Genomic DNA, 16,468 nt, shown 5'->3' on the forward strand with positions numbered 1-16,468 from the left:
CTTCTTTAATGTTCTTGAAAATTTTACAAACGGATCATTTCATTCTCATTGAGTTTTTGCCATACGACATATGCATGTGTATTTAAAATATATATATATATATAAAAGAAACATATATACATACATACACAGAGAACACACACATATGATCAAATATAATATCAGGCATTTATTTGATACACATTTTTGGAAAATAGGCATTACTTAGATGCAAAGTATAGTAATTGTGTATGCGTGAGTGTAATAATAATGAACCTACATAATATATATATATATATATATATATATATATATATATATATATATTGTTAGAATGTTATACACGAACAGTATTCTTATAAGAGTAAAGGGGATGGAAGTGGTGGAGGAGGAGAAGAAGGAGGAAGATGAGGAGGAAGAGGAGGAGGAGAACACAATGTGTTTCTTTTTGTTTATATTGTTTTTTTTTTTTTTTTTTTTTTTTTTTTAATTAATTCCTTCTTTTTTTTCATTTTAGTCTTTCTTTTTTTTTTAATAATTATATTTATAATATATTAATATATATAAAAAAAAAATGTATCCCTTCGGATAGAGATTTGTAATTAGAAAGAAAGAGATAGAAAAAAAAGATATAGTTGAGATAAAAAAAAATGCTCGTTGTAGATAATACAAATAAAAATAGGAAAGAAGAAAAATATCAACAACAATAATAATAACAACAATAACAACAACAACAACAACAATAATAATAATAATTTAGTGAAACGAGCCAAGATTTAGGTCACTTTTTAAATATATATATATATATGTATGTATACTGCTGCGAGGTTTTATCCTTGCGTATATCTCTGTGATTATTTAAATAATATAATGTGTATATTCGATTTTTTTTTTGCGATAAATAAGAGATAAAAGAAAAAAAAAGAGATAGAAAACAGGTGTGTGTATGTGGGGGCAGGGGAGGGGAGGGAAGGGGTGGGTAGTTTATTTATAATAATTATTCTAAAAGTTTTTCATTTTTTTTTACACTATAAATAATACACACATCACACAAACCAAATCAACAAAATAAATGCAAGAAAGAGAAATAATTATTAGAAATATTTCAGTTTTATTATTATTATTATTATTATTAATAGTAGTAGTAGTAGTAGGAATAATAATAAGAAGAAGAATAATAATAGGAAGAAAAAAAGAAAGAAGGGGAAAAAAAGAATGAAAAGGAAAGGATTAATAATTGCTTAAAAAATCGAGCTTCCCAACGATTTGTTTATTCTCCTCCACATTTTATATAGAAAAAAAAAAATTGTATTTATATGAATTTATACATAAATGATACATATATATATATATTATTAGATTATTTAATTTATGCATCATTGTGTTACAAATAATAATCTTTTTAGCTCGTATTAAAAAAAAAAAAGAAAAAAAAAAAAAGAAAAAAATAATAATTACTCTTACTTTTGATTGTTTTCTAATAATTTGGTGTTTTTTTTTTTTTTTTTTTTTTTTGTATAAGAAAAAGAAAAAAAGAAAAAAATGTGGTAAACAATCAAAAAAGGAAAATACACATATACACACACAACACGAAAAAAAAAACTACAGGAATATAAAAGATGATTCTATTAAAGAAAAAAAAAAGAAACAAACAAAAAACGAATAAAAAAACGAGCCAGAGAATGAAATAGAAAATGAAAAATATCTCTCAAACAAAAAAAAAAAAAAAAGAAAAAAAAACCAAAATGAATGCATTTGTTGTTTGTGTTTGCAAATGAAAAAATGCATTTTTTTTACTTGAACTTTTACATAAAACCATAATGATTATTATTACAGTTATACAATTAGCATAATTTAGATTATCCTTTTTCTATTGTTTAATAAAATCGTAGGACGATAATAAATTGGTGGACGTATTATTAATAATTACATTGTAATACGAATCGGTGATTATTATAGTGATTGTTAAAATAAAAAAATTTAAAGGAAAGTAAAACAAAAAGAAATAAAGAAATCAAGTATGATAATAATAATAATAATAATAATAATAATAATAATAATAAAAACAAAAAAATACATTTTTATTAACACATTATATTATAATGATGAAATTACTAATTTCTATTATATTTCAATTTTTCTTTTGATATTTTTCTTCTAAATCTTTTCATTTGAATTACTTTTCTAATCACCGATTCGTACATACACACACTTATATATATATATATAAATAAATAAATAAATAAAATAAATAAAATAAATAGATAAAATAAATAGGATAAATAAGTGAACAAATGTAATAAAGAAATACGAGCGTGAAAAAGATAATGATGATAAAATGATGCGTACTTGTGTGCATTTGTATATTGTGTTGTTTTGTGTGAGTGTGTTTTGAAAGATTTTCATCATAGTGTTTTTGAATGTGTTGTTTTTTGATGATGCATCTTATCTGTAATAATATTTCAATTTAATTTGTAAATGAGAAGTATGGCAAGTTCTTAAAAAAAAAAATCTTTCTCAATAATAATAATAATAACAACAACAACAACAACAACAATAATAAAAAAAAAACAAATGTTATTATAATAAAAAAAAAAGAAAGAAAAAAAAAATGATGCATTTCGTGCGTATGCTTTTTACGTACACACACATTTAATTGTAACAATCGTAGCTGTTAAGTAATTCGCGTGTGTATGATGGAATGTGTGTGTGTTTGTTTGTGTGTGTGTGTGTATGTATGTGAATAAACAAAAATAAAATTCATTTTCATTGCGTGAAAGAAGAAAAGATTTTGATGGGTGTCTTCGACACGATCCTTCGAAGGACTCTATCTCCATTTTTTCTTCATTCGCGTTAATTTCGACTCGAATTAGAAAAGGGGAGGAAAAAAAAAGAAAAAAAAATCATTGGTCTATAGGTGATATAAATAGAAAGAAGACGTTTTTTTTTTGTTTTTTTGTTTTTTTTTTTTTACAATTGACAGATTGTAATAAAAAAAAAAATCCCATAATTTCATTAGAAATATGCGATGAAAAATTACAAATGAGTGACTCATATATATATATATATATATATATATATTTTCTTTTTTTTTTCTCTTTTTGAGATTCGAGTTCGATCTAATTTTAGTTAATTAATTAATTTATTTAATTAATTATCTATCAGATGTAAATATGTATGTACAAAAATGATGAAGAAGAGGAACTACACCGATGAAAACTAAATAGACGATATACATCGACACATATATATATATATGTATGCATACACATATACAAACATACACGTATTTCATCTTCTTTTTTTTAATATACATCACATATTGAACAATTTGCAACTTCACTTTAATACTATTTCTATTTTTCTATATTCTCCATTTGAATACTACTTATTAAATATTATTAATTATTGTTTTATTTTCTTTTTTTTTTTTTGGAAAATTAATTGTACGAACTTTTCTATAGTTTTGAAATAATTTATCAAGCGAGTAATATATTTTGTTTTGTTTTTTTTTTTTCATGTTTTCTTAATTGAATTGTTAACAACCGATTATATTATAGACTATTGATACTTCTTTTTTTTTTAACTTTGTTTTATCTTATTTTATTTTATTTTTATATTTATTTTTCTTATCCTTTTCCTTTCCTTATATATGTATATATGTTGTGTTTTTGTTTGTTTTGTTTATCTTTGTAAAAAAAAAAAAAAAAAAAAAAGAGAAAAAGAAAAACAGGTTTTTTTCTATTTTTTCTGGTAAAGATTATACATAAAATTATTTTTATGTTTACACAAAGCTTCTTCTTCTTCTTTTTCTTCTTCTTCCTTAGTTTTATATATTTTTTTTTCTTTTTCTTTATTGTAAAATAATGTTTTCTGTGCCAGATACACACACGTATCGAATAAAAGTATAAATATCTATAGTATTTTTAATACAAGATTGGAAAGAGGGTGGGTGGGTGTGTGGGGGTTGTAGGTCTGAGGGCGAGGGTGTTACAGGTTGTAAATTGTTTTTTTTTTTTCTATTTTTATTTTTACTTCTCTTTTTCTTTTTTATTTATTTTTTATTTATTTAATCTTTCTTTCTTTATTTTTCTCTTTTTTTTTCTCTCTCTCTCTCTGAAACATACACATACATGGAAAATACACATTTTTACATTTTTATCTCCATTTTTGTCTCGTCTCACACATGTATATCGTTTATACGTTACAAGTAAAAAAAAAAAAAAAAAAAAAGAACAAAAAGAAAGAAAGAAAGAAAAACGAAAAAAAAAGAAAAACAAAAAAAAAACAAAAAAAGAAAAGGAGAAAATTTATTTCCCCTTCCACATTTTTTCTTAAATCCCTTTTTACGTTTTTCCGAATAAGATACTTATCGTAAGTATAGTAAATGCATTAACAGCATACGACGACAAACCAACACACGGATATGTGTTTTATATATATATATATATATATATTAGGGTGGGGTCAAAAAAATCAATTATTTTTGTTTTTACAAGTGCCACGGAAAAATGGGTTGCTAGACACCTTAAAAAAAATTCTCACCAAATATGAGCTCTTCATTTTAATAGGAAGATCCTTCGCATTGCAGTTTTTTATTTTTTTCTCAGTCCAATAGAATAAAATTCCTACCTCATTATTAATTGATTGTACAGAAAAATGTTGAGGAAGAATTTTGTAGGAAATTTAATGCTCTACAAAAAAGGTATCTTATATTTTTTTTCGTAAACCTCACCATTTGAATGATATTGAAGATTGAAGTTTGATTATTTTCAGACAAATTTCATTTTTGTTTATGAATTTTATAACTGACCACCGATTACATCCGGTCGTGAAAAATTAGCATGGGAGACGTTGATTGGCTTTCTTTCTCGTAAAATCGAAAAATCTCAAAATTCACCTACTAATAATAATAATATATTTTTATTATATATAAAAATATTGATATTGTGTAGTTAAATGTTGTTAGAAGCATAGAATTTTCTTTGACAAACATAGTTTTAGCAATTTTATTAACAGACGTTTATTTGTTCAAGTTGACAAGTACAAAGAAAAAGTATTTTTGTCAGTATTTGTTATTTGTTTCTCATATTGGTACGATATTTAACATACATTTGGTTTTAAAACGAGTGATTTTTCTTTTCTTTCAATAACATTAGAAGACCAGTTTCTTTATTGCATTCGCGAAATACTTTCAATTTGTATACCAGTAATGTGTTCGTATATGGTACAAATATTCTACAAGAAAGGTATGTAAATTGCTATGTGTAAAAACAATAAAAAAAAATAGATATACACATATACATATATACATATATAATTTAGATCATTTTAAAAATAATGTGTTTAAATATATGATACAAAATTAATTGTATAATTTAAAATAATCTATTTCTTTTTCTATTTTATATTAGAGTAAATCAATATTTCATTATTACATTATATATATTAATTTAGTATAAAAAAATAAAAAAAATACAATATATATTTAAATATTTATAAGTATACTAGGGGTACCCTGCCACGTGTTGCTATAACTCACAATCAGTCCGATACACACGTCTTTAAGTCAACGAATTAATTTAATAAACAAATAATTCGCAGTAAAATAATATTGCGATTATAAATTCAGATCGAAACTATCCTATCTTTCAAGTTAAATGAAACTGCACATAGTGTGCAAAATTTTATTAAAATCGGTTCAGTAATTTAAGAGTCCATTGCTGACAAACAACGTGACACGTAATTTATATATATTAAGAAGATGTGCCCATAATTATGAAAGTCGTCTAAGTCATGTATCTCTTGTTTCGAGATATTTAAAGATTTCTATTTGAACATTATATGAATTCTATGTAATATTGAAAAAACAAACATTACAATATCGTAAAAATTACATTGAATTTATTTAGTTTAAAATAATGTGGTTAAGTAATAACTAATAAACTCTTTTTCTTTTTTTTTTTTAATTTTGACTTAAATCACTTTCATAATTATGGGCACATATATAAATTATTATACGAATTTGTACTACAATCAAACAAATATAATTAGATGTATACAATTTATATTATATTTAGAAATAGATAAAAATCTTTTTATCTATATTAGATCTAAAGTTTAAAGTAGTATAATAGATAACAATATCTTGCTTTTTTCACTTTTTTTAATTATACTACTTAAATACAATAATGAACCAGTGGCAGTCTGTAAATTGTCTCGAATCGTGTTGCACGAAAGAACTTCTTAACTACGTTTAATGGCCCATGCTATTATTCCTCTCCATTCAGATGGAAAACAAAAAAGAAAAGAATAGAATAGAAAAGAAAAGAACAAAACAAAAACAAAAAAAAAAATACAAATCTCGTTAAGTAGATATCGAGAAAAAATATAATTTTCAAAAAAAAAAAAAAAACTTGTGTCTTATAATACCTTTAAAAAAGATATAATAATATAAAATAGAAATTTTTTAAATCATACAATTCATTTTGTGTTATATATTTTTAAATACTTGCAATATCATAATTATGAATACATTTATATTAACATAATCACATGTGTACTTATATATATATGATATAAATTCGTAAATTCATATCAATAGAAAATAAATTATAAATGAAACATTATTATTATATTTTAAAATATCCATCAATATGCAAAGTATAAAAACCTTAATGACAATGATTTAAAAAAAAAAGAATAAAAAAAATAAAAAACAGAAATATTACTCTATAATATATGTGTGTATGTGAGATGAACAATGAAATGACTCCTGAGAATAAATTTATAGACTTAAATTACTAGCTTTAGTTGAACTTGTGTGTTATGTGTGTGTGTGACACCTTTAACAATTTTTTACTTAGTCACAGTTTTCAAGCAAGTGTTCTCTCTTGAACATTACTACTACTACTACTACTACTACTATTACTACTACTACTATTACTATTACTTCTGTTGTGTTGAGATCGATAAAGACGATATTATTCTTTGAGTTATGGTCTCTAAAACGAACCTTACGAACCTAAGAAGGAAAGGTTCAATGCTTCTCTTCTGTGCTAAGATTAGAAACTACTATTACACATGCATACCACTTTTAACATTCTATTTGTATGTGTTTATATATTTATGTGTATGACGATGATGTGTTTGCATATGTTTACTTAGTATGCCACCTCGTTCGATTTTCAACGACATCATACGTTAATATATTTTTTTTTCTTTTTTTCATCTGCATTTTAATTCTGTTTTTTTTTATTTTTTTTTATTTCATCATTGCAATTTTACTGATTTATTATGCATACTGTATGATTATGATGATTATGATGATGATTATTATTATATTATTATGAAGAGAAAAGAAATTAATGTATTACGTAATTTTGGTTTCATTTCAGATAGATGATTTATGTTGCTGCTTTTTTTTTGTTGTATTCTTTCTTTTATTACATTTTTATTTACGATAGACATTATGTAGATATAAAATGAAAAGAAAAAAAAAAGGTCGTAAGTTTGAGTAAAATGTTTAGACGTATGAGAACATACTGTCATTCATTTTTTTACGACACGTGTCATCATGTTGAATTATATTTAAAAAAAAAAAAAATAAAATAAAATAAAATAAAATAAAAGAAGAAAAATAAACGTGAGATAAGATGAATTTGACTAATTGTAAAGAAAGAAAAATATCAATTATTTAACGCGTTAGTAATATTTTTCTTTGAACGATTAGCGTTTAATGAAGAAAAAAATAAATAGGGGAAGCAACCTGTTGAGCCACACGATATTCTTAGTTTTATGTAACGTAATTATGTAACCTTGGAATATTCAATACTTGAGTAATTATAAAAATAAGGCAAGCGGTAATTATTGCGAGACACATGTTATCTAAAAAAAGAAAAAAATATCGTTAAAGCAAATATTAAAAATGAACCTATTGAAATTGATCAATCGTAGCTGATTGATTTCAATGTCACTTTAAAGAAATATATGTATATGAAGAAGTTATGTTTCGTTAACTTTACAATTAATATTCGAAGGTTACGGACTTGTTTTATGTGTTCATTTTTTGTAACCAATAGAATTCATTTCATTTCATTCGATTTTATTTTAAAACATTATATATATATTGACAATATTCATGCAAGTCTGAGGTTCAAAGTTAAATAATATGTTAAATCATTCGACAATAATGTGTTTATATATTTATTTAATATTTTTAATTATTTTTTGCAATCAATATTTTAAAATATGGAAGAAAGGTTTTTTTCCACATGCAACGAGTTTAATTTTTAATTTTTAATAATTTTGGTCGTTCGAAAATATAAAAGTACAAATTTTATTTCTATTTTATAAATAGTAAATATAATTTTATAAATATTATTATTATATAATTTTATAAGTAATATTATTTTCTTTTAAATATAATTTTAAATTTAATTTAAATTAAATTTATATTTAAAAAAAAACAATTAAATATATTTATAAATACTATTATCAACTAAATATTAGCACGAGAAGAAAAAAAATGATATTTAAAAATTAATAACATTGTTATCAAAGTAAAAGTAAAAGAATTATAAAAAACAAAAAAGAAAAGAAAAGAAAATACAAATTGTGGAATGTAAAATGAAAAAAATGTTAAAAAAAAAACCAAATAGTTTCCTTTAACAATTAACGAGTAATAAGTACTTTATACATAATTAAATACTTTAGGATGTTTTATTTACTTAATTTTATTTATTTATATTATTATTATATTATTTATTATATTACATTTATTTAAAAAAGGTCTGAGAGATAGGCGCGAACATATCCGAGTAGATAGGACGTTTAAGCATAAAGAAAACTGGCGCGCATGCTCCAACGTTGAATTATGATTGGTCGTGTCGGGTGGTTGCGCGCGCACTTCGAGTCACGTTTCGAGGGAGCAACCGCGAGTTCAGTAGCCGCCGTGCGGCCCGCGTGTATTCGTCGGTTCATTTTTTGGTTAGTACTTGTCACAAGTTCTTCTTCTTCTTCTTTTTTCATATTATTCTTCGGTATATTTAAAATAATAAATGTATAACAACACTAATACAATATAATAACGCGCCTTTTAAGTACACGACACATTTTGACAGGTTATATTTATTTTTTTATTTACGTTTTTTTTTAGTTTTTTTTTTTTTTTTTTTTTGCGTTTTTCCACGCATATTTTTACATCATTTGATGGAATCATTTGTTTTATTTAAATTTTCTTTTATTTGTTTTTAATATTTGTGACGATTTTTTACAATAACTTTTTTCTTTTTCTTTTTTTTTTTTTTATTCTGCGTGCGTGCGTGTTTAATTTCAATTCGATGTACTTGTTATTCCGATCTTGCAAATACTTTTTTTTTAATCAATTTTGTTCTTCCTATTTGATTTTGTAATTTTTTTTTCTTTTCCTTTTAATTTAAATTTTTTTTTCGTGCTACGAACTATTCGAGGGGCTTTTTTGTTCTTTATTTTCTTTTTTTTTTCTTTTAAATCTTTTTTTTTCTAACAAATATCGCATAGAACAAAGCTGTGAAAAATATTTGTTATAGTCGTTGGTCGTAGTCGTCGTCATAGCAGTAGTTATGGTCATCGTCGTGTTCGTAAAGTGTCAATTGCACAAAGAGCCCGCGAAAAATGGTGTTGTCATTTTTCTTCCATTATTTTATTCAAAGAATTCAAGAAAAAAACGTTTTACTCTTTTCGTTGTCTCTCTCTTCTTGCACTTTATTTTCTTCTTTTTTTTTTCTTTTTTATTTTTTCACAAGTTGTTCTCAACAGTAGTGTCTTTTATTAATTTTTTTTGTTCTTCTATTTCTTCTAGTTTTGTCCTATTACAGTGTGTTATACTGAAGAATAAAAAGAAGAATTGTGGTAACAGCAAGAAGAAGAAGAAGAAAAAGAAGAAGAAGAAGAGAAGAAGAACACAAACACAGTGTATGATAACATTTTTTGCATTTTATTACGACGATAAAGTGTTACGAGGACGAAAGAAGATTTTTTTTATCTTTTTTTTTTTTTCTTTTTTTTTTATATATTAAACATTCGTCCTGTCTACAAAGGAAGATTGAATGTTTTATTTTTTTTCTAATTTTTATTTTTCTTGTTGTTCGTTAATTTTCTCAGGAATGAAGGAAACATACAACGACGTCGTTGGATTAATCTTATATTTCATTGTGTGAGTACATTTAATTTTTTTATTATTATTATTATTATTATTATTATTATTATTTGAATTTATTTGTTTATTTTGGTTTTGTTTTTTTTTTTTTATTATTCTCAACAAAATATTTACAGGTATTTTATTTTGCATAAGATATGGAAAAAGGTTTTACAAATTATATTTTTAATAGGAAGACCAAAATTTGTTTAATTATCGTAATACTAGGGAATAAAATAAATTTTGATATTATTTTAAAAAATGTTTTATTTCAATTTGAATTTATTTTAATTTAATTTCAGTTTAATTAATTTATTTTTTTTTAATCGTTCGAATAACAAAATATATATTAATTTTTATTATTTATCATATTCATTTATTTTTATTACTTACCATATTAATTTATTTATTTTTTTTTGATTTACCATAATTATTAATTATATTAATTTATTTCTTTTTAATTTTATCTTTATTTTATTTTATTTTTATTTAATTTAAGTTTAATTTATTTTTTTTTTGATTTACCATAAATAATTAATTATATTAATTTATTTTTATTATTTACAATAATTATTTATCATATTAATTACAATATATTTATATTTTTCATATGAGGTTACGTAAATGCAATATAAAAAGAAATTAGAAAATAATTTTTGGATAAATTATTGCAACCTTTTTCTAATCATCGTATTTATATATTATTATCATTATATTTATTTATTATTATTCTTTTTGTTTGTTTGTTTTTTCTCTCTCTCTTAAATATCGTTACTTCTAATTCGTCTAGTAATACAAAAAAAATCCATATAAAAAAAAAAAACACGTCCTATCTATAAAAAAGATAATTATTATTATTTCTTATTACGTGCTTTAATATTATAATTTATAAATATTACTTTGATAAACAAGCAGCTTAATGTTTATGTTTTATGATACGTACAAAAATGTTATCAATTGTCTTGAACGTTTAATAAATGAATTTTGTATTTGAAATAATTATCGATCAAATTTCGATGATTTCGAAAATCAAGAAATATTTATCAATTATACGATAATACTAATTAAATTTACTTGTGATACATAGATGTATATATATATATATATATATATATATATATATACGATAGAAATATTGATTACAATGATAATAATAATAATAATAATAATAGTAAGAATAATTAAACGTAAATTCGTTGAATAATAATAGAACATTTTGTTGTATTTCCTTTTTTTGTTTATAGTGATAAAACGTCAATGGAATAATTATTTTATTTATTTTTAGAAACGTATGACGCATGAAATTAACGATTAACTGATAATTATTGTTAAACGATCGATCATTGATATAAAATAATTTAAATGCTAAATTAAGTGTCGTATGATCATTTTCCAATAATTTGTTTCAACTTTTGTCACATTCTTTTTAACGATATATGTGCCCATAATTATGAAAGTGGTCTAAAGTGGTCAAAATTTAAAAAAAAAAAAACAAAAAATGAGTTTATTAGTTATATTACCTCATCACATTATTTTAAACTAATTAAATTCAACGTAATTTTTTACGATATTGTCAAAAATCAGTCGTAAGATAATGTTTTCTTTTTTTTTTTTTTTCAATATTACATAGAATTTATATAATGTTGTAATAGAAATTTTTAAATATCTCGAAACTAGAGATATTTGACTTATTTTAGGACCACTTTTATAATTATGGACACATATTTTCCTTTGTATTTTTTCTTGTTTTTTGTTTTTTGTTTTTAAGTAAATATACACAGCAGAAAATATTGAATTTTCCTTTGATCTAAAGTTTTTTAATTAACTACTAATTTGTTAATTTTAATATAGTAATTAATATATTATACGTAGTTAACAAATGAAAAATTGTACATGTAAATAATATTTGCATTTCATTTTCGTAGAAAACAATTTTTTCTTTTGTCTTATTTTGTTTTGTTTTGTTTTGTTTTGTAAACTACTATGAATTTTGATCATCGTGTTGAAAAATATTCGATTATTTTATTGGTAGGAAAAATATATAATAAAAAATACAATTTTTTTCTAATTGTCAACTTTAATCTTTTGTTTGTTTTTTTTTTGTTATATATAGTTATCTTTTCTATCGTTTGTGAGATTAATCTATGGTATTATATAACAATATTAAAAGTTATAAACGATAACGATTATAAATACTGTTGACAAGATTTTTTTTTATTTTTCCCTTTTTTTTTTACATTTTTATGTTTTTTCATTCTTTCGTGCTCACACACAGCAAATTGTTGGAGATGTAGATTTTTTATGTTTCATAGTAATTTTAACAAATTTAAAAAACAACAAAACAAACAACGTATAGATATTTGTTTATTGTCAATTACGCAATATCTTTAATTCCTATTTTAAATATTATTCATATACGTGTGTGCGTGTAGAATGTGTGTGTGTATGCATACGATACATAAAGATAAGAAAAATTGTTAAATTTAAATCAAATTGAAAGTTGATCGTACGTGCTTGCGATTTTATCGTTATTAACGATAATGCTTTAAAACAAACAAACAAATTACATTTTTTTATTTATTAAATAGAATTTATATATATATACACGAAAAAGAACCCAAAACAGGGGACAAGAAAAAGGGTGAAAATTCGTAGAGGAATTTATATTAGGTCGAGTCATAAATAACTTTCGTTTTTTATGAGACAAAGAATGGCGTTTCTGTGACTGATAAGTGCAAGACACCTTTCATCGAGGTTTCTTTTTTTTGCACTCTTTGCAATTGTTCAACGTATCTATTGGATTTTGTTCTAATATTACCTTTAAAGGGTTCATCAAAGTCGGAAATACGTCCCTGCACTTGGTTCATCTTTTAAGATCGTATCTCCAGAACGGAATTTTACAAACCAATTTCTGTCTGCCCTATCAGTTATCAGTCCTGCACTGTATACGCTGCATATTTTTTCAGTTGCCACTTTAGTGCTATTGTCTTGTTTCAATTCTTAAAGCATTACATGTCGAATATGCACTTTTTTTTTACTATCCATTTCAGTGGTTAAGAAAAATGGTTAAATGTAACATTGACTGCATCAAAAAGTTGACAGAAGACTAAACTGAATCCCTCATCTATACAGTGATATTGAAAATCCGTTTGTTTCGGTGACTTATAATAGGTAAATACGAAAAATAGATTCTACATAGCTGCATCGAAAATTACTTATGACTCGATCTATTATTAATTATTGAAATCACATTTGTTCTATAAAATTAATCGTTAACATTATCAACCACCCACATCTTCTAATTCTACATTTCTTGTCTCAACTATTAATTGATGCATAATATTTTGAGAATAGCATATTCTTCGATCAGTCATCATACTTGATGATAAATAACACACACACGTACTTAAATAAAATATTGTTTTCTTTTTTACATATCTGCATCGGAATTCTTTCATGTCACATTGATATGATGCACATATCTGCATTGTTTTCTTTATCATATCATAACTGCATCGGAAGTTACTTATGACTCGACCTAATAATTAAAATAATAATGTACATAATTAGATTTTTCACCCACGCATTTTTATTGGTTTAAGTAAAATACAATTATTTTCAATATTTATGATTTTTTTTTGAAATTTTTATTACAATTGTAGGTGGGTCGATTGTTTTCTTTTTAATTTTTCTTTTTAAAATGCATTAAAAGTAATAATCTTTATTATATAATTAATATTACGCTTTTGTTTATTCTTTTTCTTTTTTTTTTCAATTAAATATCTATTAATTATTTTTGTTTATTTATTTTCTTGTAAATTAGATAAAAAAAAAATTGAAGAATTTTTTTGATATAAATGTTTAACAATATTAATTATTATTAAATATATAACATTATATAATAGTATTTGTTTGTAATACAAATTTTCTACACATCATTTTTCATTTAAATTTTATATTTTATATATTCGATTAATTGTTTTTATATGTTTAAATAATATTAAAAATTACAAAAATATCAGTATAATAATATATTTTGTTAATAATGTTAGAAAATTTTGTTTCATCGTTTAGCATTTTCTTCTTTAGTATTTTCATGTTCTTATTAATTTTCTTATTAATTAACGATTAATATTGTGCTTTGTAATAAAAATTCTGATATTATCATTGAATTTTATACTTTATTTTTTATTAACAATTTTATCTTTTAAATAAGAACAAAAATGTCAAAGTATAATAATAATAATAATAATAATAATCAGTATAATAATATATTTGTCTAATAACATTAGAAAATATTCTTCATCGTTTAAGATTCACGTGTTCGTTTTGGTTTTCGTTTTCTTATTCGTTTTTCTTATACGTCAAAGATATTTTAAATTTACAGAGAAACTGATTGTTCGTGTTTTCTTGCTAATAATAGTTTAGTTGTTCTCTCCCAGTGGAAAATCGTTCAGTTACGTGCTCCCAAGAGTGAACACGAATAATCCAAAATGGTGTGCGTAGGTTGGGATATTTTATATCGGTTAGGAGTAGGGGGTGGTATTTGTTATCCATTAGAAAACAAACATTTATTGACTATCAACGAAACAGTCATGTAGTTTCATTTGGACAACCGGTTCTACCTAACAATTTATAACGATTGCATTTCGTGCTGGGAAAGTTAACTTAACGACAGGTAGTAGAGGTCGGAGGGGGAGAGGGGGTGGAAGTCATCTTAAATCGATGAATTACGTTTTAACGATCACCATCTTAACATTTTCTAAATTATCGAAATTACGAGATTACGTGTTTTTAATCAGTTAAGTGCGTGACGTTCGACGTGTATACACGTCGGACCAAATCTATACTGCGATGCGTTTGACGTGTATACTCGTCGTGTAAAATAAACAATTACCATTCACTATAAAAACTCAAAATCTCAATAAAATGTAATAAGAATATTATTTGGTGATGTGTTTTCTTTATATATTAACAATACGATCTCTATGTATTTTATTTATTTTTATTTATAAGATGTGCCATTTGCTCAAAAAAAGAAAAAAAAATGGAAAATGCAAGGAAACAAGGTTTTTGGTGTACGACCTGTGAAGTTGCACTTTGTGTAGTACCGTGCACACTTTGAAACATATCACATATACATAACTTGAAATTTTCTAAACTATTTTCTGATTTTTCTTTCTTCTTTATTCTTCCTACTTAACGACAGGTAATAGGGGGATGGAAGTCATCTTAAATCGATGAATTACGTTTCAACGATCACCATCTTAACATTTTCTAAATTATCGAAATTACGAGATTTAGTTACATACTAAAATAATATAACGTATATAAAAGAAAAAAAAAAGGATAATATAAGAAAATGACGATTATAATGAATACGAAGTAATAATGAAACAGTAAAAGAAATTAAGAAAAAAAAAAAAAATAAAAGGAATAAGGAAATAGGGAAAGAAGGGAAAGAAAGGATTGGGTGGCAGTGGGGTGGAAAAGGAAAGAAACAATTTCTTGGAAATAAAATTTGCTCTCTTTCTCTCTCTCTCTCTCACTTACTCTTTGTTGTTTCTAACGATGTCTAACCTATCTCGCGAGATTAATTCTGTGGAAATTCTCATTCTCGTGAATGCGAAAAAGAGAGAGCAAGAGACAGAGAGCAAGAGAGAGAGAGAGAGAGAGAGAGAAGAGAGAGTCGTAGCAAATTGAAAAGCAGTTCATTCGTATTCTGTTGGTAGTGTGCGAAAAAAAAGAAAATAGTTAATAGTAAAAAAAAAAAAAGATTAAAATAAAAAACCCTTCTCTCTCTCTTTCTCTCTCTCTCTCTCTCTCTTATTCGTCCCTTTTTGAAATTTAATTTATAAAATACTGATTTCTCTTTTTGTGTAATTTAAATCAACATTTTCATTATTTTTACATTTCTTTTTTTTTTTTTACCTTATAAAATTCATTCTTCATTTATTTAATTTAATTTTATTTTTATTTTATTGAATTTTATTTAATTTAATTTTATTTTATTTTAATTACGACGTCTACATTTTAATATAACTCGAGAAAGAGATTTTATTTAATTATTAATTACATTGTCTTTTTTTTTGTTGTTGTTGAAATTATTAAGAAATACTCTTGTGCAATAATAGAATTGTTAAACATTTTTTACGTAATCACGATTTGCGTTGTATGAGTGTATTAAATATATATATATATATATATATGTATGTATCAGTGTGTTTAAATCTAGAAACGTGCAAAACGTTTACTCGTGATCAAAAATATATATTACGATTTGTAAATTCACGTAGGAAAAGTTCAAAGTAA

The 16,468-nt window shown here is 23.5% G+C and overlaps 1 protein-coding gene across 6 annotated transcripts in view; it reads left to right on the forward strand.

Annotated features, from left to right (window-relative positions):
* Positions 1–8,864: 8,864 nt before the first annotated feature.
* The window catches only part of Dh31-R (Diuretic hormone 31 Receptor), a 117,460-nt gene continuing 109,856 nt past the window's right edge, over positions 8,865–16,468 (forward strand). For 3 of the 6 annotated variants that reach the window (XM_089175685.1, XM_089175689.1, XM_089175690.1), the window contains exons 1-3: positions 8,865–8,967; positions 9,821–9,933; positions 10,123–10,174. The gene's annotated coding sequence lies outside the window, so the exon portion shown is untranslated. Of the gene's footprint in view, positions 9,102–9,820; positions 9,934–10,122; positions 10,175–16,468 lie in introns of all 6 variants that reach the window. The other 3 variants (XM_089175687.1, XM_089175686.1, XM_089175688.1) reach the window with 3 other exon arrangements.

This window comes from Polistes dominula, unplaced genomic scaffold, assembly GCF_049000335.1.
Source record: "Polistes dominula isolate Pdom_NZ unplaced genomic scaffold, Pdom_raw_medaka contig_17, whole genome shotgun sequence".
Lineage (NCBI taxonomy): Eukaryota > Metazoa > Arthropoda > Insecta > Hymenoptera > Vespidae > Polistes > Polistes dominula.